General features: G+C 38.4%; 2 long non-coding RNA genes across 2 annotated transcripts in view; one reads left to right on the plus strand and one right to left on the minus strand.

Moving 5' to 3' along the window:
• LOC144579781 (uncharacterized) overlaps window positions 1-25,756 on the plus strand; it is a 57,062-nt gene extending 31,306 nt beyond the window's left edge. Inside the window, exons 3-4 of the long non-coding RNA XR_013528169.1 lie at window positions 24,277-24,396; window positions 25,513-25,756. This is a non-coding gene — a long non-coding RNA (uncharacterized LOC144579781). The remainder of the gene's footprint in view (window positions 1-24,276; window positions 24,397-25,512) is intronic.
• Window positions 2,358-27,148, minus strand: LOC144579782 (uncharacterized). The gene is made up of 3 exons (XR_013528170.1): window positions 26,982-27,148; window positions 25,148-25,257; window positions 2,358-2,495 (listed from the first exon to the last, which is right to left on the minus strand). It is a non-coding gene; the product is annotated as an uncharacterized LOC144579782 (long non-coding RNA).

Consider the following 27,148-nt stretch of genomic DNA (forward strand, 5'->3'; position numbering starts at 1 on the left):
GTCGTTAAGTGCCAGCATGGAGCTGTTCCTCTACAGCTGTTAGTGTAGAACCAGAATCTATCATGATGGAAAGTGTCCTTCAAAAATTTGTACCCACAAAGAACTTTAGAATATGGTCTTATTTGGAAATAGAATCTTTGCAGATGTAATTAAGACATCATATTGATAGATATTAGAAAAGAAATGGAAAATATCAATAAAACTAAGTGTTGGTTTTTGAAAAGATAAAATCGACAAACCTTTGGCTAGACTAAGGAAATTGGGAGAAGATTCAAATAAAAGTAGATTTTGGAAAGGAAACATTGCAATGATACCAAAGAAATACAAAGGATCATAAGAGACTGCTATGAACAATGATATGCCAACAAACTGGATGTCCTTCTCAAACTCTTCCAAATTCGTCCACAAAATTGAAGAAGAGGGAATATTCCCAAATTCATTTTACAAGGCCAGCATTATCCTGATACCAAACCCAGTCAAGGACACTACTGGAAAAGAAAGTGGCTGGCTAACATCCCTGATGAACACAGATGCAGATATCCTCAACATAGTACTGGAAGTCTCCTATGTAAGAGACTAACATCTCTTCTCTCAATAAGAACAATACTGCCAGTTGTTGTCCTCCAGTGTTTCTTTGGATGAGTACCAAATGGAACAGTTGGTTTGGATAAGGATCACCTTGTACAAAAATACGTCTCTTCAAGCACCATATATAGATGCACACCCTACCGGAGGCATAAAGAAACTAAGATGGCTTTCGGAGATAGCAGATTCACGTTTTCTATCACATGAAATGGTGGATAGAATCATCAGTTCTTTATGTTTACGTTTTTCCCTTTCACTCTTGTTTGCTCTTTTGTTTTTTGCTAATGTTTTGTTAATATATGTAAAATAAATATGCAAAGAAGACATGCTTTCAGTGATAATTCATATAAAAATAATTTAATTTTTATTACTAATGTCCCACTATATTCACGATTCCATTTATTACATAGCCCAAATACAATTAAAAGCATGGTGTTATTTAGTTATGATTTAAAATTTGTTGAAACTTACAAAGTGATGGTACTAAATTTACTTATTTAATCATTAATACATTCAACAAATATTAATAAAGCATCTGTTACATTCAAGTCACTACATTAGGTTCACTCTGAGCTAAAAAATAAATGCCTTGCATTCAAAGAATTCACTATTAGAATCATGGTAGTATCAATAAATTCACACTGGTAACAAAAAATATCCCAAGAGAAAATTTTTACATTATAATATCTGTCTCTTACTTTTTAAATCCTTCACTAATATCTCTAAAATTATTATAAAATATTAAAAATTATTTTATAGCCTATAAGATATCTATAAAAATATATCAAGCTGGTCATGTGTTTGGAAAATGCATTAATTAGTGTATTATATATCAACATACATTATTTGATCAAGTGCCACAAAGTAGTAAATAAGCAAAACACTCGGTCATGTGAAAAACCTCAGGAAAATCTCTTAAAAGAGGCCAAAAACCTCCCTGACAGTGCCTTTGTAGACCTTTTTTCTTCTCATGAGAAGCAGATGGGATCAGCAGACCATAACTATTGCCTACTGCTATTTAACAAGATACATAAATTTTTCTGTGTCCCTTCCCAAAAAAGAATAAGCTATCTATCTGAGGAAGAAGAACATGTAAAACCTACAAATTCCTGAAATCTTCTTTGTTTACAAATCATGCTTACTTGATTTTTTGATAAGCTTTATTTCTTCATAAATACATTGAGGAGAAATTAATTGTTTAGGATCCCAAATAAAGTAAAACAAAGTTGGGTACTGGTACCAGTATATGCCAACAATTCCTGCCCTAGGAAAAGTAACAAAAGGCAGAGGGGAGCCAGGGGCAGTGGCTCACACCTGTAATCACGGTGACTTGGGAAGCTAAGACAGGAGGATCCCTTCAGGCCAGGAGTTCAAGACCAATCTGGGCAACACAGCATGACCCCCATCTCTATAAAAACTATTAAAAAAATTAGCTGGGCATGGTAGCATGCACCAGTCATCCCACCTACTTGGAGGCTGAGGTGAGAGGATTGATTGAGCCCAGAAGTTTGAGGCTGCAGTGGACTATGATCATGCCACTGTACTCCAGCCTGGGTGACATAACAAGACCCTATCTCCTTAAGAAAAACAAGAAGGCAGAGGGGACACCCTCCACCACCACCACCTTCTACTATCTGACTATCCCAAGGTATGGCTGTGGACAAGAAGAAGATACCGCTATCCATTTTGTTGACAAGTAAGTCCTGTCAAATTGATTCAGAACTTTTGTATTATCAAAAATCTCACCTTGAGCGAAGGGTTGGAAGAATTGCAGGCAAAAGAATCAAAGTACAATGGGCCAGGTTTGGTTGCTCACACGTGTAATCCCAGTTCTTTGGAAGGCAGAGGCAGGCAGATTGTGTGAGCCCAGGAGGTTGAGACAAACCTGGGCAACGTAGTAAAACCCGTCTCTACAAAAAAAACACAAAAATTAGCCAGGTATGGTGGTGCACGCCTATAGTCCCGGCTACTCTGGAGGCAGAAGTGACACTTGAGCCCAGGAGGTAGAGGTTGCAGTGAGGTGAGATGTACCACTGCATTCCAGCCTGGGTGACAGAACGAGATCCTGTCTCAAAAACAAACAAACAAACAGAAAAGAAAAGGACAAAAAAAAAAAAAAAAAAAAAAAAAGCAGAGTACAATATAATGGTGAGAGATGGAGAGCATCTTTAATTTAAGAGGACCTCAAAACAACTTCATGAAAATTACCTACCTTGTACTTTACAATTACATATTTAATCTTTAATTTCACTCATGAGATAGAGGGGTAATCAGTAATGTGGGAAGAGTATTAAAACTAGTATTGGAAGCCGGGTGCAGGGTGCAGTAGTGACTCACACCTTTAACCCAAGCACTTTGGGAGGCTGAGGTGGATAGATCACCTGAGGTTGAGAATTCAAGACAAGCCTGACCAACATGGTGAAACTAAAAAATACAAAAATATTCTTTACTAAAAAATACAAAAATTGGCCAGGCATTAAGACGCACATCTGTAATCCCAGCTACTTGGGAGGCTGAGGTAGGAGAATTACTTGAACCCGGGAGGTGAAGACTGAAGTGAGCAGAGATCATGCCACTGCACTCCAGCCTGGGTGATAGAGTGAGACTCCATCAGAAAAAAAAAAAAAACTAGTATTGAAGTGGGAAGAACATCAGATCTGGGGCAAAACTGTTGAAATTCCAATTCTATCACTTAATGACTGTGTGGCCTTGAACACTGGACCTCAGTTTCCTCATCTATAAAGTGGGCAGGGTAATATTATACATCTCCTAGGGCTTTTCTTAGGAACATGTAAATCAACATGTGCACTTCGAAAAGTAGTTGGCATAGAGTAAAGCTTATAACATGGCTGGGCACAGTGGCTCACACCTGTAATCACAGCACCCCATCTCTACTAAGAATATAAAAATTAGCTGGGCATGGTGGCATGTGCCTGTAATCACAACTACTCAGGAGGTTAAGGCATGAGAATTGCTTGAACCCAGGAGGCAGAGGTTGCAGTGAGCTGAGATCATGCCACTACACTCCAGCCTTGGTGACAGGGTGAGACTCTGTCTCAAAAAACAAAAAGAATCCCCTACTATTATAAATGTCTTAGCATCATTTGGGAAGTGTAATGTGGTATTCTGTGCTAGCTGGCCCTCAGTCAAGACAAATTAGAATTCTATCAAATTTTAAAACTCCCAGCAAAGGAGTAAAGGCCCTTCCTCTTTCGCTACAATTTTTCTGGTATCCAGTCACCTTGTATACTGCAGTTAGGCAATGGGGGTAAATGAACTGAAATGCATGGAATCTCTAGGAAACAACCTCATTTTCGGAACTCTAATATAGCTTCCTCATTTTAGGAACCTGCTCAGAGCAGGGTGTCATATTTCAGGCAGTATTCTATACATTCCTGCTACTCTCACCTCACTGCAATTGCAACTTAAACTCTTAGGGAACTATACTCATCAGAGGACAATCAGTAATAGTAATAGTAAATGATAATAATATCTGAATTTATGCCAGGACTGAACTAAGTGCTTTAAATACTTTTCCCATTTAATTGTCAAAGAACTCTATGATGAAGGTACTGTTACTGACAGAGGATATAGCACAAAAATTATGATTATGGGCTTTAGAGACAGACTTGCCTATATTATAAGACTTTCCAGGCATTGTATCCCAGCTCTATCATTACCTAATTAAGTAATCTTGGCCAAATTGCCTAACCTCTCTCACCTATAGAATGGGGATAATGATAGTACTTATAGGACTTATTGGTGAGCATTTAATGAGTTGACCTATGTACAGTCCTCAGAATAAAGCTGGTTTACAATGTGGACAAAGCTCAGACTGCCTGGGTTTATATCCCAGCTCTACCACTTAATAGGTGTGTGGCCCTGGGCAAGTTACCTAACTTAGTGCCTCGGTTTCCTGTGTGGCAAGAATAGTACCTACCTCAGAGAGTTTTTGTGAGGATTAAATAAGATACACCTGTAAAGTACTTAAAGCAGTGGCTGGCAAATAAACTTTTCTATATTCGTTCTCATCTCCTTCTGGGACTCCAGCTGCACATGTGTTATACCTATTTGCTATATCAATTTATCTTTTACTATCTTTTCTGTGATTTCTATACCTTTTGGCTTAAGTCTTGAGTATTTTCTTCTGATCCATGTTCCAATTTGTTAAATTAGAAATAAATAAGTGAATGGACACTCTGGGCATGACATATACTCAATGAATGTTAGCTGTCATTATTAAACCCAATATAACATCGGAGGAAAATGAAACTTGGGAGATCAAATATATTTTCAAGGTTATACAGCTACTGGGTGGTACAGCCAGCATTTAAACACAGAGTCCATAGACTTAGTTACCTTAATTATACTCTACTTCAATTACTGGAAAACTGGTAGGACACTACGGATGTTTGATTTATCTTGTTCTTGAGGGTGAATATGGTTTTGGGTTTTTTGTTTGTTTGTCTGCATGTGTGCATGTGTGTGTATTTTAAGGGCTTTGTCAGAATGGGGATTATTTCAACCTAACCCATGTTGCCTATACCATGTTTAATTTTGCTCAAAATATCTCCCAAATAGAAAGCTTAATTCTCATTTGTTATTCTGTAAATGCAATCAGTGGTGGCTCCCTACCCACAAGGAGATGAGAAGTGAAGCTAACAGTTCTCAAGCAAGCAGCCTGTGAGTCCAGAATTAACCTCATACTGCTGCCATCCTTGAGCCCTTAGGCTGAGATGTGGCTCTGGTGGAAGAAATGAATGAATCATCTTTTTTTTTTAATTAGTCTTTAGCTATTTGAAACAGCACCACTTTAAATAATTAAAGGAATTCAAAGGGAAAAATTTAAAGAAATACTGATTTCTTTGTTGATAAAGCCCAAATATATCAATATTAACTTGCTGAAAAAGAAGAGAGGAAAAACCTTCAGATGATTCTCTAGGAACAGTTCTGCTTAACTAAAAGGCATAGACAGCAGGAAATCAGATATAAAACTGGAATAATAAGAGTGGAATATAAGAAAAGTATAATTATTTTGTCAAACCATCTGCTTCCAATCAAACACACAATACATACAAATACTATCCTTTTGCAGTAAGTTTAGTGATTTAATTCTGAGTCTCCAATCATCAGGGTTTTTTTTCATTTTTTCCCTAAAATATTATCTATTCTATCAGCTTTATCACTTCTTCATATTGAGGACTAAGCTCTCATTTTTTATCTTGCCCAAATTCCCATGTAAGGGGGAGTCATGCCCTACAAACCACAAATTCTCATCAGATGGGTTTTATTTGAACCTTTACATTGTAACTTACGCTTTTTTTTGGCAGTTATTTATTTATCTATCTATCTATCTTTACGTTCTGGGATGTGTGTGCAGATCGTGCAGGTTTGTTACATAGGTATACATGTGCCATGGTAGTTTGCTGCATCCATCACCCCGTCATCTACATTGGGTATTTCTCCTAATGCTATCCCTCCCCAATCCCCCCATCCCCTGCTATTCCTCCCCTAGCCCCCCACCCCCCAGGCCCCAGTGTATGATGTTCCCCTCCCTGTGCCAGTGTGTTCTCCTTGTTCAACACCCGCTTATGAGAACATGGGGTGTTTGGTTTTGTTCTTGTGTCAGTTTGTTGAGAATGATGGTTTCCAGTTTTATCCATGTTCCTGCAAAGGACATGAACTCGTCTTTTTTTATGACTGCATTGTATTCCATGGTGTATATGTGCCACTTTTTCTTTATCCAGTCTATCACTGATGGGCATTTGGGTTGGTTCCAAGTCTTTGCTGTTGTGAACAGTGCTGCAATAAACATATATGTGCATGTGTCTTTATAATAGAATAATTTACAATCCTTTGGGGAGACTTACTTTTCAGTCTGGTTTGGCATAATATTACAAGACAATGAAAAATTGTTTTACCTGAAAATATATTTCCTTGCCATACCTTGAAATTGCCCTGCAAAGTCTCCTGTGGGAAAAATCTCCTTTGTCGTTTGTTTTCTTTCTTTTGAGACAGAGTCTCACTCTGTCGCCAGGCTGGAGTGCAGTGGCATGATCTCAGCTCACTGCAACCTTCGCCTCCTGGGTTCAAGTGATTGTCCTGCCTCAGCCTCCTGAGTAGCTGGGACTATGGGCACGCGCCACCACACCCAGCTAATTTTTGTATTTTTAATAAAGACGGGGGTTCACCATGTTGGCCATGATGGTCTCAATCTCTTGACCTAGTGATCTACCTGCCTCAGCCTCCCAAAGTGCTACCATGAGCCACCACACCAGGCTTGCCTGCCTTTCTCTTTTTCTTTCCTTTTTCTTTCTTTTTCTTTATTTCTTCCTCCTTTCTCTTTTTCTTCCTTCTTTCTCTCTCTTTCCTTCTTTCCTTGTTTCCCACCTCGGCCTCCCAAAGTGCTGGGATTACAGGCATAAGCCACCACACCTGGCCTTCCTTCCTTCCCTTCCTTCCTTCCTTTTCTGCCTTCCCTTCCTTGTCTCTGTCTCTCTCTCTCCCTGTCTCTCTCTCTTTCTTTCTTTCCAGGAGATAATCAACTAGGAGCCAAACACTCTTTTAAGTCTCATAAGAAACATTTTAGAACCTGCTCTCTCTCTGAAGTCTGCTATCTGAGCGTTTCCTCTGCACAATAAAATTTGATCTCCACAATCCTTTATCTTAACCTGAATATTCCTTTCCATTAATCCCAGGTCTTCAAATAAACTCAACCAATTGTCAACCAGAAAATGTTTAAATTTACCTATAGCCAGGAAGCCCCCCTCCCCACCACTACACCTTGAGTTGTCCAGCCTTTCTAAACCAAACCAATGTATTTTAAAAATGTATTTGATTGATGTCTCATGCCTCCCTAAAAATATATAAAACCAAGCTGTACCCTGACCACCTTAGGCACATGTTCTCAGTACCTCCTGAGGGCCATGTCATAGGCCATGGTCATTCATATTTGGCTTGAAATAAATCACTTCAAATATTTTACAGAGTTTGACCCTTGTTGACGAACAAGAAGACTTCTGCATTTGCATATGTTGTGTCATATTTGCAACTACTTCTTGGAAGTATCTCCTTCCTTATCCTGCCAACAACCCAAATCAAGTATACTTAAAAGTGAACATAATTCCACTCCCATCTAGAATGTAGAAAGCTGGAAAGAATGTTGCTTTCTTGCCCTCAGTCAAGACAAAAAGAAAAAGTAGATAATCAACATAATCATAACTTTTCTTAAACCCACCAAGGATCTGCTACCACAGAGCAACAAAATATACTGAAATCCAGGGAGAGACAGAAACTTCCAAGGAGTGATAAGTGGGAATACTGACTCACTTGCGGCACAGCCTAGGAAAAAGAAACCCCAGGTGCCATACAGGCAGATAAGAAGAATACAAGTATTTTTTAAGGATATTGCTAAAAGCTGATTGTGAGCTAGTGAGAGAGTTTAGAATCCCTGGAAGCTACAGACATAGGGGGAAATCATACCTACTTGATCTTCTCTATGAATATCCATTTGGGGTATATAATAAATAGGTGCTCAAAATATGTGTAGTGGAGAGCACACGGCATCTAAACAGAGCCATTTCACAGGGACAGGAAACATTTACAGATGAACACCAGGGACACCCTAGTGGGGAAAAAATGTCACACAGGACGATATATGATTTGAACATCAGGTACATATGCGTTTGTGTTTGGGAAGGAACATGAAAAAGTTGGTGGGGAACAGGAATGCCCATTTAATTTACCTTGAAGATGAAGGATTTTAGGGGTCAACCATAGTGTAACTCTTCTTCAACAATATCTAACATGAGATATAGCAATTTTTAATACCATAATGGGAGGATACAGAGGAAGCAGAGTGAAATTGAGACTGAGAAATGGTAGAGCAGGAAGACAAGCTGTGGCAGCTTTTTAATGTGGTTGTTCCCTTCTCAAAAAAAAAAAAAAAAGAAAGTTTTATCTATCATGGCCATCTATCCTAGCTGCTTCCACAGTGTTGCATGTGCAAATGTCAAATCCTTGATAGATCATCTTTCTCCCATTGACTGATTGGCCCCCACTAAGTTTTTACCCCATTGCAGTGCATGGGAACAGAGCACAAAATAGCCCAGGAGAGTATCCCCAGGTTTTGTTGATGGCTATCTCTGTGCCAGATGCAAGCTATGCCTAACACTTGACATGGGTCTTCCATTTCTGAGGAAGCACAGTGTCATATGCCATGTTTTTCTTTGTTGGTACAGCTTTGATTCTACTACCCAAGCCACTTCATTTTAATAAACTTTCCACATTCAAAAATCAGTATTTTTTTGTTGCCTATATCAGTCACTGGGGTCAATCAGCAGCTTTGTTTTTAAAACTAGGAAAACAAACAAACCCTATTTTATCACAGAACTGGTCTTTTGAGGAATAAGGCTCTAAGAAAAATTTGTGAGGTTTTATCAAATCTAAAATAAAACAAGTTAAAAGAAACTTAGATCTTAAGCAAGCAAAAACATAGTATTGCTCCTCAAATCCAAACAACATTAACCTTTAACTGCAGGGAAGAATGGAGGAATTGTGTCAGAAAAATGAAGACTAGGGAATTTAGCCATGTGGTTTTATTTATCTTTTAATATTGGGTAAATTTGATTTGAAAGAAAACATATATAAAAGTATTTCATTTATACTTCAGTTATACATGGGATTTCTATGTGCATTTTTTTTAAGTGCACTCTGACCTTAAGTTCATCCTCAGTACTAGACACGGGCATGATTTGAAGGGTACTAGAAATATCTCATACTCCAAAATAATTATCTTTATACTTTGGTGAGAAAAAAAAAACAAATCAGAGCAACCCGTACAAAGAATCTTCCTAGAATTTCATGACTAGTAAATTTCCCTGTCACCACCTTATGGACTGAGGCTTCTTCTTCTTATCCTTGTATGTCTCTAGCTTCCTCTGCTTTCTGGCTCCTGTTATTTCAGCCCAGTCAGTCACTTGGGTTTTAACATGACATTGCTCTGCAGTGAGGAAATTTCAGAATGTTCAGAGTCACAGGAATACAGTCTGGCTACCTTGACGCTTCTTGACTCACTAAACACAATTTTAACAGATCGTTCCTCAAAATTCACTACCAGATCAGCTGTTAATTCAGCTTAGTCCTAGCCACCAGGTAGTTTTCACTCCCAACTGAAGATAAAATACTCTCTACAACCTTGATACGGCTTGGGCAGTTGTGTTTAATATTTGGATTCCATCCTAAAGCTCTTTAACACATTTCTCATCTCAAGGTCCCTTCAGTCTGTTTAGATGAAGTGATTGAAGCTATTGCTTCTTTTCAAGGCTTTTCTAGATAACTGATCTGTATAAAGCTTATGCCCTTCTCTCACTGGACTCTCCAAGTATCCTTACAACCTCCGGTCTCTGCTCCAGTCTCCCTTGCTTCCTGAGGTTTTCCCAAGTGTTTCTCTAAGTGACTTTCAGATTTAATTCTATCCATCCTTTTCTGTCATAGTTATACCTCTAGTCTTCTCCTGTCAGTATTTTCAGAACCTTCATCCTATCCCACTTGGTACAACATAAAGCCCATTTATATCTCAATTATTACTACCTCCATGTAGACAAGGAGTACTATATCCTTAAGTCCACACTCTCATTGGGGAAGAGTTGTCTTTTTGAATCACAAGTTTTAATCAAACAAAACCTGGTTAACAACAACAATTGCCTTACAATTGAGCACTTGAGATAAGAAGGTCTTATTACAGGGAATGGACTAGGGCCAGGGAGTAAAGATGCTGAGGAATTGCATAGAAGAATGCAGTAATTCATTAAAGGTCCAAATGGGATATAACGATCCTATATATAATTATATAACATATATAATAATATATCCTATATATAATTTGGGGGTAAAGTCAAAGAAAAGTTAACTTCTGATATTAAAAATAATAAAAATTAGATGCACCTACAGAAATAACTCCATTTAGTGGCTTATAAATAAGCTTAAATAGAGGCACTGTCTCTTAGTCCAATTAAGAAAGTCACTGGATTTTTCAAAAAGCTGTAGCATACTCAGTGATATTCTCGAATACCTCAGATTACTATTGTGCTGCCATACAGGAAGATTGGAAGCTGGCCTCAGTCCTAAGAAAAGAAATGCAAGAAAACATATTGATACTAGTTTTATCCAGCCTTTCCAGATGGAAGGACACTTTCACTTTAGAAGACCAATGTCAATGTCTATATAAGAATACAACCAAAATAGACCAGGAGCAAGCTACACCTAATTTTATTAAAAGTCACTAATTACAACTAACTTTTTGTTGTAATTATTTTCATCAAGTGTTGTAGTAGGCAGAAAGAACTAGGAAGAGGAGTGCATAGGAATGTCACAGAGAGGAAAATAATGTACATTTATGTAGTGCAAGATGGATAAATAAATTGCAAATGTAAGTTTTCAGGAGAGATGCAGCTCAGGAGTAGGCGAACAGAAAGGCTGAAGAAAGGCAAGGGTGACCTACTGATAAGAGAATGCTAGCCTGAGGCATAATCACAGGGAGTGCATTTGTAGATAAATGCTGAATCTAAATGCTTGAGCAAAGAGGAAAATTGAGAGATGATATTCCATGGAAAGGTTGCCATAGTAAGCATTTTTCCAAATGAAGTTGATACTTCGTTGAGTCAAGTGACTGAGCATTTGTTAGTATAACCAGTCAAATAAAGTAGGAGATGGGATGTAGAATGGGATTCACTGAATGGGCCAAATCAATCAGCTATCAAGACATACTATGTAAATGCTGCTACAACTTTGTTACTAATATAAGGTGAGAAATAAATTCCCAAATTTTAGTCTTTGAGTTCTACCTTTATCATCTTTGCCATATTCTCATACCATTCTTATCTGCCTAATATAATTCTTTAAAACAATTTTCAAAAAATATTTACACTTCGACTTCATTCTAAGCCATAATATCTAGGACATCAGGAGTTTGATAAATCAAGTCTTTTGCTAACACACATTAACATAAATGCATAACCTTAAAAATAAAAGCTCTTCACCTGGGTAGATACAGAGGTGACACAGAGATCCCATTCTGAGAAACCCTGATATATATATTGTTTGTTCACAGTAATGTTGTAGTTTGGAATGCAGGAAGGGAAGTTATTAAATGCACTTAGGACCCACTTTTGCTTCAGACTTGATCTTGGGTTTTTTGTTGTTTTTTTTTTTTTTTTTTTGAGACAGAGTTTCACTCATCACCCAGGCTGGAGTGCAAAGGCACGATCTTGTTTCACTGCAACCTCCACCTACCGGGTTCAAGAGATTCTCCTGCCTCAGCCTTCCAAGGAGTTGGGATTACAAGCACGTGCTACCATGCCCAGCTAATTTTTGTGTTTTTAGTAGAGATGGGGTTTCACTATGTTGGTCAGGCTGGTCTTATTAAACTCCTGACCTTGGGTGATCCACCCACCTTGGCCTCCCAAAGTGTTGGGATTATATGCATGAGCCACAGCGCCCGAACCCCTCAATCTTGCTCTTTTGAAAGAAAAGAGAACACATGGACACAGGGAGGGGAGAACTACACACTGGGGTCTATTGGGGGGAATAGGGGAGGGACAGAGTGGGGTGGAGCTGGGGAAGGATAGCATGGGGAGAAATGCCAGATGTGGGTGAAGGGGAGGAAGACAGCAAATCACACTGCCACGTGTGTACCTATGCAACTATCTTGCATGTTCTGCACATGTACTCCAAAACCTAAAATGCAATAAAAAAAAAAAAGACAAAATAAAGTATCACTAACTTCCTCCTACATGGATGGCTCCAGGGCTTATTTTAAGTTACTGAAACTGCTGGATTACTAGAAGTATAAGCCAGAGGAGCAGCAATCTGGTAACAGGGCTTTAGATTAAGAGAAGAGCATGATCTTCTCTGATATGGGTAGAACTGTAGGTCTCCTGATAGATGCTCCTAGATAGATACTCTGAATATACTTATATCAGGCCTACAAAAGAGAAAAGCTATATGGGAATGAACATGTGCCTATTGAAATACAGACCTCTTTGAGGGCAATAAACTAATATTTATGCAAGTACACTCATACCACGAGAGGCAGGTGAATACCCCTCCTACCTGGACCCGTCACACACCCTTCTACTGTTTCACCATAGTGCAATACCAACAATTTGTTCTCTCAAGTGGATTACCACTAACAGAAAGAAGTTGTAGCAAATAACTACAGTTGTGGCATCTGAGCAGATGTAAACTCTCCCCTGTAAGTTCTGAAATTGGTCTCCTGACTTACAAAGCATTCTTTTGTGAGTTAAGTTAGGATGAATGTGTGTTCCCCCTAAACTTGTACACTTTGTAGGAAGTAAAAGGAATCTAGTTTTTCAACCCACAAAGCTAAAGGTCAATGGTTCCTCCACCAAGAAAACTTATATCACTTATATTTGGGGACCAATCTAGTCAGAGGGCTTTGCTTTCTTTGAAACTTCAGTAAGTACAATAGGTACTAAAGACAAACTTAATCTCTAGTCTAATTTTCCAAAGACTGGCCTTATTTATTGGATATCATTATAAGGGCATCCTACTATATTTCAAAGCTATGACTTGCATCTTATTGGTAGAGGCTCTGGCATGATATTCAACGAGAGCTATTTACAAATAGAGCTGTTTAAGAAATAAAATGAGCTTATGTAGTAGGTAGAATATTTTCAACATAGCAAAGACTGGTTTGTGTTGCAAGTCTTTGGTAAGAAGCTTGTCACCTTATCCCTGAACCATCTGTCTGTCTTCCAAGTCCAAGGGATAGGCTGACCTTCTTGTTAAATTGTCTCACTTAGCTCATCAGTTAACAGTCTCTGTTAATTAGATGCTAAGAGGACAATGTGATGTCTAGGTAGTAGAATTCATGACCAACATCTAATTATATAGTACTGAAAACAAAAAGTCTCTGGCATTAGGTAAGTGCTCTCTGGCGCAGATCAGTGCATAAACTATATTGCTTTTCAACATTTCATTTCAGTTAGTCATGTTGAAAACTTCACATAAGTATTTGATGTCATAAAACTCTTAGAAAAAAACATAATGGTAAACCTTCAGGACTTTGGATTTGGCAATGAATTCTTAGATATGACACCAAAAGCATGAACAAAAGAAAACGAAACTGTACTTTTTCAAAATAAAACTTTTGTGCATTAAGGGATATTATCAAGAAATTGAAAAGACAGCTCACGTAATAGGACAGAATATTTGCAAACCATATATCTGACACAGGAATAAGTTCCAGAATATACACAGAAACTAACAATGGAAAGATAAACAACCCAATTTAAAAATGGGCAAAGAACTTGTGTAGACATTTCTGAAGAATATATGCAAATGGCCAACAAGCACATGAAAAGATGCTCAACAGTGTTAGTCATCAGGAAAATGCAAGTCAAAACAACAATGAGATCCAGCTTTATACTTATTTGGATGGCTATCATTTTCTTTAAAAAGCAAAATAAGCATTGGTAAGGATGTGAACAAATTGGAACACGTGTACGTTGCTGGTGGGTATGTACAATGGTGCAGATGCTGTGGAAAACAGTGTGGTTGTTCCTCAGACGGCTAAACATAAAATCACCCTATGACTTAGCAATTCTATTCCTGGGTATACAGACAAAAACATTTAAAATAAGTACTCAAACAAAATCTTGTACATGAATGTCTACAGCAGCACTATTCACAATAGCCCACAGGTGAAAGCCATATAGATGTCCATGAATGAAATAATGGGTAAACAAAATGTGGTATATGAATACACTGGAATATTATTCAGCCATAAAAAGAAATGAAGTACTGATATATGCTATGACATGGATGAACCTCGAACACAGTATGCTAAGTAAAAGAAGCCAAATGCAAAAGTCACATATTTACATATGATTCCATTTAGTTGAGATACCCAGAATATGTAAATCCATAGAGACAGAAAGCAGATTAGTGGTTGCCTCAGGCTGAAAGGAGAGAATAATTTTGAGTGACTGTTTAATAAATACAGGGTTTCCTTTTGGGGTGATGAGAATGTTTTGGAACTTGACAAGTTAGTGGTTGCGAAACACTGTGAATATATAAAATGTCACTGAATTGTATAAACGGGACAGTTTTATGTTATGTGAATTTAACCTCAATTTAAAACAAAAAGTTGATGGTTGTTATTGAATGATCTGATGTGCAAATTTGAAGCCAGAATGAGCGAACTTTTGATGGAGAATTGGTTCAGAACAGGTGGCATTAACGAACTAGACTAGCTATCTGAAGTGACTGCAAGATCATGGGAAACTTAAGTGTCAGATGACGAAACTGATAGATACATAGCATTGCAGCTGACAGCTTAGAAACTATAGAAGTACATCTACTATTCTGTGGAGTACTTATTAGGACCAGGAAGAGTCCCCAGAAAAGGTGCTTTGGAACAGCTGTACCTCATTCTACTAAAAGAAGAGGAGCCTGTCAAGAGGGCAAGTTCTATTTTGTATCTATTCAATACAAAATTGAAGTAGAAGAATTAAGAATCCTTACAGAGAGGATGTTCTTTCTGCTTTACCGAAGTTAGTTTCATTACCTTCCAAAGAAAATGCCTTGATAAGATAAGCCCCCTGGACCCTGCCCCTTCATGGTCCATAATTGGCCTCATTTCCAAACTGGTTAAAAGTTGTTATCACCCAGAGGATGATTCTTGAACTGTGTTACATGCACATCTTGATAATGAACTACTGTTTGCATAGTATCAAATTATCACTTCTTTTTCATCCTTTCGAAAGGAACAGCTTACTTGCTGAATCAAAGAAAGGTATGATTATTACAGATAGAATAATCTCACCTAAAATAGGTAAGAAGTGAAAGGGAAAGTATTCATTTACCCTTTGGAGTGGGGAGTGGTTTTTAGACTGAAACTTAAAACAAGTCTTGTCATTAGGATGTTTTCTTGGTTGTTAAAATCAAACTAACAGTGGCTTAAGCTGAAAGTAATTTGTCTCTTAGAATTAGAAGACAGGAGGCCGGGCGCGGTGGCTCACACCTGTAATCCCAGCACTTTGGGAGGCCGAGGCAGGTGGATCATGAGGTCAAGAGATTGAGACCATCCTGGTCGAAATGGTGAAACTCTGTCTCTACTAAAGATACAAAAAATTAGCGGGGCATGGTGGCGTGTGCCTGTAATCCCAGCTACTTGGGAGGCTGAGGCAGGAGAATTGCCTGAACCCAGGAGGCGGAGGTTGTGGTGAGCCGAGATTGCGCCATTGCACTCCAGCCTGGGTAACAAGAGCAAAACTCCGTCTCAAAAAAAAAAAAGAATTAGAAGACAGGAGTCAGCAGGTTGAATCTCCTAGTGAATGATGTCATAAAAGACCCTGGCCTTTTCTATTTTTTCATTCCACCATCCTTTACCTTATTCTTTTGGACTCATGGTCACAATATGGTCACCATAGTAACAGGTATCAGGTTCACATTTAAGGCATAAACAAGATGCGGGGGAAGAGGTAGTACCAACCACATCTGTTCCTTTATTAAGAAAGAAATGCTTTCCTAGAAAAAGAAACCTTAGAGTAGACTTCTGCCTATGCCACATTGGCCAGAACAGGTTCACATGGCCACCACTAGGTGCAAGGGAGGTAAAAAGCAAATATTCAGCCTCTCCAGTGGAAGACTACAGATAGACAAGAGGACTGGGAATGGGTTTTAGGCTAGCCAGCTTTCACTATTTGCCACTTTTCCTTGTACAAATGTAAAAGAGATTCGTAGATGAAGAAATAACTGATTTTATGCCTAATAAACAAGAACATGAACAATGCTGTGATTTTTATTTCAGCTGTCAACCTAGGAAGTGCGCAGTGGCTTAAGTTTCACTACATCACAGGAAAAATGAAAACCGACATTCTACCCTTAATGATTTGTGGTCTTACTTTTCAGGTCCTAAAATACCTTGATGTATACTGACTCATAGTTTACTACATTTAAGAGAAAGACATTGAGGGTTGGGGTTAGGGGAGATGGCAAACAAGCTATATGATCATTTACTCACTTAAATTTAAAACTTTAAGGGGTCATGATTCGGAATCCAGGATATTTGGTAAGACACTTTACTGTTCTCCCTACTTTTAAATGCCCATTTAAATACACACACACACACACACACACACATAGAGGCAAAATAATATAAATAAAGTCACCACCAGCATAGGGGAGGAAAGCAATTTTCTAAACATTGGCCTGGGCAAACGAAGGTCATGACTGAATCCCCAATGCCAGAAAAACTATTTCCCTGGGGAATAAAAATCTCTTTCAAGTTATCACACCTAAAAAATAGATTTATTCAGCAATATTTCAGGGAACAGTGGTCAGATTTATGACATAAAATCACTCAATTTACAAAATAATCCAGCTTCCTCTTTGTTATCCACAGAACCTATCTTACCCAACCAGACAAAATAAGCTTAACCTTGACGAATTTTCTCCCTGCAGCAAATGCTTGCATCAACTGGCCGATTTTCCCAGCTGTGTATTTGTAATTACTTTCCGAATACTGAGGAACCGATTAAATGACTACATAAGGATCTGAATATTACCATCCACAGATCTTTGTGCTAACTGATTACTATGAGTTATTAAATGGGTTTTCCATGTTTCATAAGCATTTCGTGCTAGTGCAGCTTTTGTGATACTACATATTGCCTCTGACAAATGATTCAAAAAATAAAATATGAGCTTTAAAGAAAATGAAGCCAACTATGTGGTAGAATAGATTTCAAGGAAGATTTTTATAGTATCCTAGGGGGAAGAACTTTAAAAACACATTTTCAAAGGCAAAAAGCATATAAATGTTAAAATAAATTTTAGCAAAGGAACAAAAGCCTTTACAGAGTTCAGCATTTATAGGTTTAACATTTCAGCTTTAAAAACTTGGGTTACAACTGTGATAGAAATTATCTGTAAATATCACTTACAGGCAAAATATATTCTCTAATACTAGGTTGAAATGGTCTTCTAATCAGCTAGCCAAAGGGCACAGTTTATCTCTATGGTAACCATCTTTTTCATTTATTGCAGCCTTTGAAGAAAGAACACACTGTGTACAGCTGGGTAATGCAATTGTCCTAGACTTTAATAAATTTCCTTTTCCATGTTATTTACAGATTTCTATCATACCTACAATCTTAGTCATTAAGGTTGAGAGATACACAGGGTCTTCATAAAGTTCTACAGATATGTGGTAATATTAGTTCCCTTTGACAAACTCCTACAATACAAGGTTTTATGTTGGCAAAGTACATTCTAATCACTTCTACTTATCTTCTCAATATCCGTAAGAATGGAATAACTTCTAGACAGGGGAAGTGCTGGTTAATATGGAAGGCAGAGGAGCCTGCTGGCCTTTCACAGAGATTTTATAACAATGATTGGAGGTTGAAGAGACAGATCATCTTGTCACAAATGCCATAATAAAGAGGATAGGCAAGGATGCCAAACTGAGAACCTAATATTAGAACCCAAGGAAAGAGTTAGACCTACTAACTTTTGACTCCAGAGAGAAATAAAAGCCCGTGATTGTTGAGCTTAGTGCGCTGGGCACTGGGATAGTAGTTTACATACTTTATTGTCACTGAAATCTCACAACAGTCCTGTAAAGAAATTATTATCTTCATTTTTCAGATAAAGACAGAAGGTTTATGGAAATTTCTTAATAAGGGTTAGGTATCTTTTCTGCTATTATCCATTATAATGATATTTAATGAATGTGACCATTCATTCACTCATTCTTGTATTCCTGCAACAAATATTTAATGTACAACTACTTAATGCAAGGCACCATACTAGTCATTGAGCAAACCAAAATAAGTAAGACCAACATAAGCCCTACCCTCATAGCATTAACTTTGGTAGTCTATGTGGCACAGTCTGTGTTCAAAATCATAATAGCAAATACTTGCATAGTATGCATTATATACAGGTGCTGGTTCTGTTTGACATATATTAATTCATTTAGTTCTCCTAACAACCCTTTAAGGTAAACATTTCTGCTTTCTTACAAATGAGGAAACTGTCATTACTAGAGGTTGAGAATCTACCTGAAGTCACACTCCTTGTCATTGGCAAATTCAGGATTTGAACTCAAAGTCTAATCTGAGGGACCACTATATCATTCCACCTCTCCAAAATGGATTCTTGAAACATGTTGGTTAGATACTTCTCTCATGACTCTCAGGGCTGTAGGATGTTAAATATGGGATATTTTTCTCTAAGGGAATTTGCAATGAGAAAAGTAGTAACAGAATATCTCCTCAGGGTATAGGAAAAAGCGGGATTTTTGGTGGATGTGACAAAGTAGAGAGGTCAGAAATTGGAGAATACAAATGAGGATAAGACAGGCATAGTCCATGTCCTCTTAGGGCTCAAAGTTAGCAAAGAAGTGCTGTGGGATTATGAGACAAAGATGTACCTGCCCTGTGGGGTCAGGAGAGTTTCCTCTGATAAAATGATGTATGAGCAGACCTGAAGAATGTGAGACAAGCCCTGAGGGCAAAGGAGACAATTTGTGGAAGTTCTCAAGGCAAGAGAATATACAATGTGATGGAAGAATTAAGGGAAGTCCACCACAGACCTAGAGGAGGAGTGTATGTAGCATGAGATGGAACGCAAGATGTTGATGGAGAAGGTAGAGCCTTGATAATGCATGTTAAGAACTTTTTACTTCATTATAATGGCCCTAGCAAGCCACTGAAATATTTTTTTAAGCAGCAAAGTTGTGAGAGAAATTTGCTTTTTAAAGATCACTTTGGTTAAAGAGTGGAGAACAAATTAAAAGGGGACAAAATGTACATTTAAAAGATGGATTGGGGGCCATTGCCATAGTGTGCATGAGAGATAATGTGAGCTAGATTGGGTATTGGCAGTGGCAATGAAAAGACAGAAGATTGAAAGATGATTAGAAGATGTTTAGGACCTTGTGCCTTGATGAAGGGACAGCCAAGGACATCCAAAACTGTAAGTCTACTGTCTGGGTAATAACTAAGAGAATTGGTAGAACAATGCTATTGTGCTGCAGGGCAGGTAAAATGTATGGTTGCTGAATGAGAAGGCAGGGATCGATGGCATGAAATGACAGAGGGAAGAATGTTGATGGTTGTGGGCAGAGTCTGCATGCTGGTGGGGGTTGGGGGGGCACCTAAAGCTTCTCTGGCACTTTCAAATATACTTCTTAAACATTTTACTAAAATTCCTTTCAGCTATCTGGTACAGATTTACTGCTCAAGATAGAATTTAAAAGAACAGACAATTTGAAGAATGGAGAATAGTTATTAGTACATTGATATATTAATCAATTATAAATACAAAGATATTAAATTGATATCAATAAATTATAATACAAATATAAAAAATATTTTCTTCATCAACTCAAATCAACTTTAAACTGAAGTCTCCTTTACTTAGTAAGTCATCACTGCTGACATTAGCACTCTTCTACTTGACTTCCTTTCACAACCTACCTGAAATCACATTATATTATTTGTAAAGCCACTGTTTGACTCCTGGCATATATATATATATATATATATATTTTTTTTTTTCCAGAGAAAGGATCTCGCTCTACAGCCGAGGCTGGAGTGCAGTGGTATGATCAGAGCTCACTGCAGCCTCAAACTCCAGGGCTCAAGCAATCCTCCCACCTGAGCCTCCTGAGTAGCAGCTAGGACTACAGGCATACCACCATGCCTAGGAATTTTTTATTTATTTATTTTTTTGTAGAGACAAGGTCTCGCTATTGGGAACACTAATACCCAGGGGGTTTTCATGTGATCCTCTGGCCTCAGCCTCCCAAAGCTCTGGGATTACAGGCATGAGCCACTGCACCAGGCCCCTATATTTTCCAATGAACAAACAAGATATACATTGTGAATAAATTTCCAAACCGGCTCACAATAACTCATTTTAAGCCTTAATGTAGTTAGAATAGGAATTTCTTTTTTCTCTTAAAACTAACAAAGACAATAGAATAGGAATTTCTACATATTGCAGGGCAGGTGGGAGAAGCTGAATGCTATTGTGTTGCAGGGCAGGTAGGCTGTATGACAGCTGGAGAAGGCAGGGATTGACGGCCTGGGATAACAGTGGGAAGAATGTTGGTGGATCTCTTCATGCTGAAGAGATCATCACAATTATTGAATAAACTCAATTGAGCACATGATGTGGTAGATACTGTTTATGTGCTGAGAAATTAACAATAAGCAATGCAGTCCCCTGTAGTCTAGGTGAAAATAAGGGACTGAGGGTAGGAAGTTGTGACAAGAAGGTTTCCATTCCTCTTCTATCTTTCCTCATTTCTCTAGCCTAAGAAGTGGAAAGCAGAAACTGGACACAGCATGTAGAATAATGAAATTTACTAAAATAGAAATGTAACAGGCTTTCCTTCCTGCCCCTTCTCCACTTCCCAGATGCTGACTGAAGTTTTCCCTTCCTTCGTGCTCCTTCTCTCTGCAGAATTACCCTTCCTTTGCCAACTGGGGCTAACTAGTGCATCAGTGGTAGGAATGTAGGAACGGGCAGGAGATGAGAAAAAAAAATGGTCTTGGGAAGAAGATGAAACAGTTACCAAAAGTGGGGGGGGAGGGAGAGGGGAGAGGAGAGAAGAGAGGAGAAAAGAAGAGATACAACCCCAATAGGAGAAAAAAATTTCCTCTCCAAACCAGAAACAGTTCAATGCAAGATACTCAGATCAAGACAGTACAGAGCTTACCTTCTTTGTAGCATTTCCCACCAATTAATTTTTGTTTAAGAAAAATAATTCTCAGGAAGGCAAGATTTATTTAAGGAAAGCTAAAAAATTAGAACCCTCTCTAATGTAACTTCTAAAAGGTAGGTTTCTAGTTAATTCATTGGCCAAGGACTCTGCATATCTAGGTTACAGCATCAGAAACTGACTTTTGCTAACTTCAGTAGAAAAGGAATTTGCTGCAAAGGTATAGGATGGCTCACAGATTGGACAGGAAGTCTGGATTTGAAGGCTAGAAATTTGATAGGAGCCAGGGAAGGTTAGGGAGCAGGAACCAGGCCAAGGTCCTACTGCAGGAATAGTCTGTTTGGGATGTCTCAATGGACATAACTGTCACTGCTGTAACTAAATGCACCTCCCTGTCACTTCAAAGCTGTCCTTGCACACTGGCTTCACTAACCCCAGATACAAAGTCTGGAGCAGGAACACCCAATTGGCTGTGACCCTAAGGGAGTGGGAGAGAAAGTCTCTGGCTCCATCATTTCCAAGAATCACATAGTATGAATTGCATCAAAACAGATGCTGTGCAGCCAGGGAAGGACAAAATGTTCATATACACTGCTTATGATAATTTATAAAAGTATTATTGTAATTAAGGGGTAGAATTTCAGCCAAGGATTTCAGAAATGTTTTTAAGGGCAGCAAAGGAGCTCTGCCCATGAGTTATCTCCACTGATCAACTCAAATAACAAACACCACTAGGGCCTACACTTGACTTTGATTCTTAGATGTCGAAGCAGATATCTTTGTCAAGATTGTACTTGCCTAGGGTACAGCACTGTCTCATTAGAAATCCTCAGCTCCAAAGGTATGGGTGTGCCCACCTTCATACACCCATTTGAAGTAGACATGACTGAATCTCAGAGGTGTTTTGCCTTGAAATCATGTATTAGAGGTATAACTGACTATTAGAGTACCAACAGATGTGGAGCAATTAATTTCTTCTACTTTATTTACTTTAAGCAAAACATAATTAGTAAAAGTATTTTAAGATATGTATTTCCTCTAGAAAATATTTCATATTTTTTCCTCATAAAATGAATAATAGTGATTTGAAAGTTCCAGATTGATGAATAGGAAATTTGTTGCAGCTGAAATTGAATTCATTCATTATAAATCAGATTGGATAATGCTATTCAAAGCTTCACATTTCACCTGGAAAGAAATCTAATTAACAAGATTGCTTTTTACAAATTAATTTCCTGACCTATTTTCTTGCAGAATTGAAACTAAACTCAAATATATTTGTTCTAATTACTTAGTACTTATATTTGAGCTTGAAACTCTTATATTTGGGATTCTATAAACTGTGATTACACATGTAAATCCAAGTGAATTTTAAAATTAAAATTAGAAATATTGAAAATAGTTTTGAGGAATGTGTATTGTCATGCCAAACGCCATATTTGGGCTTATATTCCTCCCAATTCTAACTGCTTAAGGGAACTTTTGTGTGATGTTTTGATTAACAAGTCCTTGAGGGAAACAAGTTTCTTCATGAGGAAGTTTAAGGTGTTAAAGCCAACAAAAACCTTCATAAATGATGCAAAGCAAGCCTTCCTGAATGTGTTAGCTGGACAGCAACACCTCTATATAAAGCTCCTATTTCATCCCTGCTAAACTGAAGATAAAATTCCCTTTGAGATAATTATGAAGTCTGCAAAATTTGTGTTCCTCTTGGGTGCAAAGCATGCTAGGACCTCAGCTCTTGCATGGCCAATTAGGGGTTGCATTTACTGGGAATGCCTGCACTAGTCCCAGCAGTGCTGTAGTTTTGCAAGTTTGGGCAGAATTTAGGGGTTCATCAGTGGTTGGCCAGAGCACAGAGGGAGGGTTTCTGTGTGGTGGTTCAATTTAGGAAACAGAAAAGACATGTACCAAAGTGTCCATTATGCCAGTAAGCCAGGTATGGCTAGCAGCCATGAGAAAGCAGATTTAGTAGGAGCTAGTCAGAGTTTGATGTCACTCCTCAACCAGGGGCTCAGGAATGGAGCCACTTGGGAGAAAAGATGGCAATTGTGATCTACACCCAGACCTGGGAGACACTGAGGGTCTAGGGAGCTTAACTAGATTCCAAGCCCTCATTATAGTTCTCATTTCATTCAGGAGCAACAGAGGCAAGACTGAGACTATGAGCTGTTTTGAGGGGTTTACATCCTGGATCTAGGAAAACAGGCAGTAGAAATAAGTTAAAGTTAACATTTCCCGCCTCTTCCAGTGCCCTTTATTGACCCAGAAGCCACCTGTGCTATGTTCTTCTTAGTTTCACCTCCTCCCGATGTGAAAATACTGATATGGGATTACTATTTATTTTGACGATTAACTGATATGTACTAAGCATTTTATAGGCTTGCCTACCCACAGCTCATTCTAAAGACCCCCTACTTCTAGCCCAGGCTAAGACAGCTGTCAAGAGCAGACATCTGATAACTGCGAACCAGGGCCTCTAATGGAACACTGCTACAAAAGACTTTGCCCTTAATACATGTTTCTAGCTAAGTTTTCTTCTCCCAGGAACTGAAACTGAAAGACAGAGAGGTAAGTGGATAACTGATGAGACACTGCAACTGCAAAGTCATAATCAGGTCAGGCTGGGGCAGCCATTTTGGGACAGAAAGAGTAGAAATTGTGAGCAAGGACAAGATAATTAGTAGAGAATGTACAGAATAGAGGCACAAAAATCTCATTTTTGTGGCTATCTAGTTTCTAGCTCCAGAGTCCTGGATGTCTGGCCCAGCTATATTGAGGGTCCTGTACTTGGGTCTCGGGGTGAGATTCCTGCTAACAAACTGCTTGAGATGCCTTGAGGAAAATATCATTTCCTGCAACAAATCATCCCCGGCTACAAGAAGACTATTTACTCAACTAACCACTGTATTTTTAATCTTTGTGTTCAGTTGCAGTAAAGATGTTTTCTTCACTGAATGCAGAAGAGGGAATTATAAAATCATCCAGGCCTATTTTTAAAGCTGGCCCTAAAGATAAAACTGATGTTCTCCTTGGGTGCACTAATTGTGGTGGGTAAAGAGCAGAAGATACGTGTGTGTGTGTGTGTGTGTGTGTGTGTGTGTGTGTGTGTATGTATTTTGCTGCTGGTTTGCTCTCTGTTCCTTTTGGTATGCACAGGCATGTGTAAGCTTATTTCCTGTCCCTGCTGGCTGATCTTGTCATGGACTCATCAATCCACAGGATTTGAAGCACACTCAGCTCGGGCTCTGTGCCTCCACTTCTCACACCCGCCTTCATTTTTACCTAACACTTGCCCTTTTGGTCCTCTGCCCTAAGACCCCTAGATCTTTATTTTGTGCTTTCTGATCCATTAATCTTAAATACCCTACTGAAATTTCTATCCCATAAAAGTCACTTATCTCTCTGGAGAATATTAGCCCAAATCTTATAGTTGACCCTTGAATGCCATGGGTTTGAACTGCACAGGTCTATTTATGCAGAATTTTTTTTCAAACACATAAAAAATACAGTATTCATGGAATGCAAAACATGCATATACAAAGGCCCAACTTTCTCATACACAGGGATTCCACAGAAATGACTTTGGGGACTTGAGAATGTATGGATTTTGGTATGTGCAGGACAGGGTTGAGGGGTCCTCGAACCCATTCCCCATGTATACAAGAGACAATTGTGTATGATTTGACCTCAGATAATGACTTTCTAATACAGATTGCTGGAAGTTTCTTTCATTAATAGTGCCATATATGAATGATGGATCACAGATTTTGAAAACAGCCCTACTGTATTTCTACTCACCCATGCAATATGCCAGAACCAACTGGTGTTTGATAAATGCAGTTCACCTCTGAAGGGCTTCTTTCCTCAGCAGGAAGTTAGGCTTTCCTCTTGGGTGCTACTATAGTATCCTGCCAAGACATCATAATGTACTGCAATTATTTGTTTTCATGTTTATTTCCTTTCAGACTGAGCTCTTATCTTTTACAGATTCAGTGCACAGTACTGAGACTAAATATGGATTATAATAGGACCTTCCTTTTGCGGTTCTTAGGAGAATTAAATTAAGTGCATGTAAAACATTTGCAGTGTTATAGATGTCTAATAAACATTAGCTACTGTTGTTACTAGTATTAATTTAATAAAACTTGTACCCTTACACCCAGGTTTCTGTCTTGGCTATCTCTGTGGATGGTGTGTCATGCAGAGACAGGGACTACAGGAGATGAAATTTAGAGACTGGAGCAAAGTAATGAGTTCATTTCTGGATACTGGCTTTGGTGCTTGTGAAGACATCTGGCCACGAAGCTGGTATTGCCTTCGACTTAAAAAAAACATACACACCTAGCAGGGACTGAATACATGTTGACTAAACGAAAAAATGCTCATTCAATAAATCATTAATTCATTCAAGTTCTTGGCCCTGACTTAATCTGTTTAAATAATTTTAAAGGAAGGGAATAAAAGCAAACAATGTTTACTTTAAAATGTATGCACCATTAGCACTATTAGGAATGTCACAACATCCCAAAACTGGAAAACACTGATCCACGCTTCAAAATCCCTGTCACTCCAATTAAGTACTGATATGGTATGTTCTAACATGGGACTTTCAGACTCTGTATGAATTACCGATGTTCACTGGGTAGCAATCAATCTTGAAGGTATTGCTCAAATATTCAAGCTGACCATCAATGTTCACTAAGAACAAGATGTCTTGATTTCCTAACTCTTCTTGCCCATGATAATCCTTCAGTGTTTTCTCTTCCTTTTCTCTAAAAATACGATGATGAATGGGGATTATAAAAGAACAGATTGCACAGCAACCTGCTTTCTCTGGGTCCACCAAAGAGAAGGGTCATAACAGTGACCAAGTGGCAAGACTTAACAAGGCATTTGATATAACTTTTCTTAGCCGAAGGGCCACTATACATCGTTTGTATTTACATGCATTTCTTTATCTCCTTAAGTAACCGTTTCATGTTGCCACCATCCTTATTTTCTTCCCCAGGATTCTACCCTAACAACCTTAGTCCTTAAAACATATCTGTGCATTTTATTCCGTAAGATTTTTTTCTAGTAAAGTTGCAATTCCAAATGATCAAAATCATGCTCCCATTTCTAGAGGAGCAAAAAACTTGAATTATATAGAAAACAACTCAATTCTTTAACCAGTCAGGTTCTGTTGTGTCAAAGTCACTGAGACATCACTATGGAAACCACTGGTTGTAGCAGGAGGTAGTGCCAGTGACTCAGCAGGTGGAACAACCCAAGGCACTACTACCAAATGCCCTGACGAGATGCCAAGCAAATACCATGCTACAGTCCATTCATTTTTTTTTAGGTGACATATAAACTGCGCTAAGGTACACTCAGATTTTAGATGAGCCAAAACATGAGCAGGACAAGCAGAAAAACAAGAAAGATTAAAGTGAAGTGGTGAAAGGGAAAGGTTTAAAAAAAAAAAGTAAGGTGAACTTCTATCCAACTTTGTAAATCACTTGAATACTGGCCTGAGTAACTAGAATCGATTATTCAAGGGAAGGCTGTAAGAGGAGGATGCTCTTTCCTGTTAGGCTACTTCTCAGTGCCTATAAAGGTAACATACTGCTGCTTAATGAAACTGCTTTCCTACCTGGAATTATTTCCCCTTAATTAATTATAAGCTGCTCAAAAATTGCAGTGGAAGACAGAGGATAAGTATCTGTTGTGGTCCTTCAGGGAAAAGGGCTACTGATCACATGACCAACTTCCACCTTGCAAGAGATGTGCATGGAACCATGGAGGAGTTCCTCCCAAAAC

Source organism: Callithrix jacchus, chromosome 16, assembly GCF_049354715.1.
Source record: "Callithrix jacchus isolate 240 chromosome 16, calJac240_pri, whole genome shotgun sequence".
Classification (NCBI taxonomy): Eukaryota; Metazoa; Chordata; class Mammalia; order Primates; family Cebidae; genus Callithrix; species Callithrix jacchus.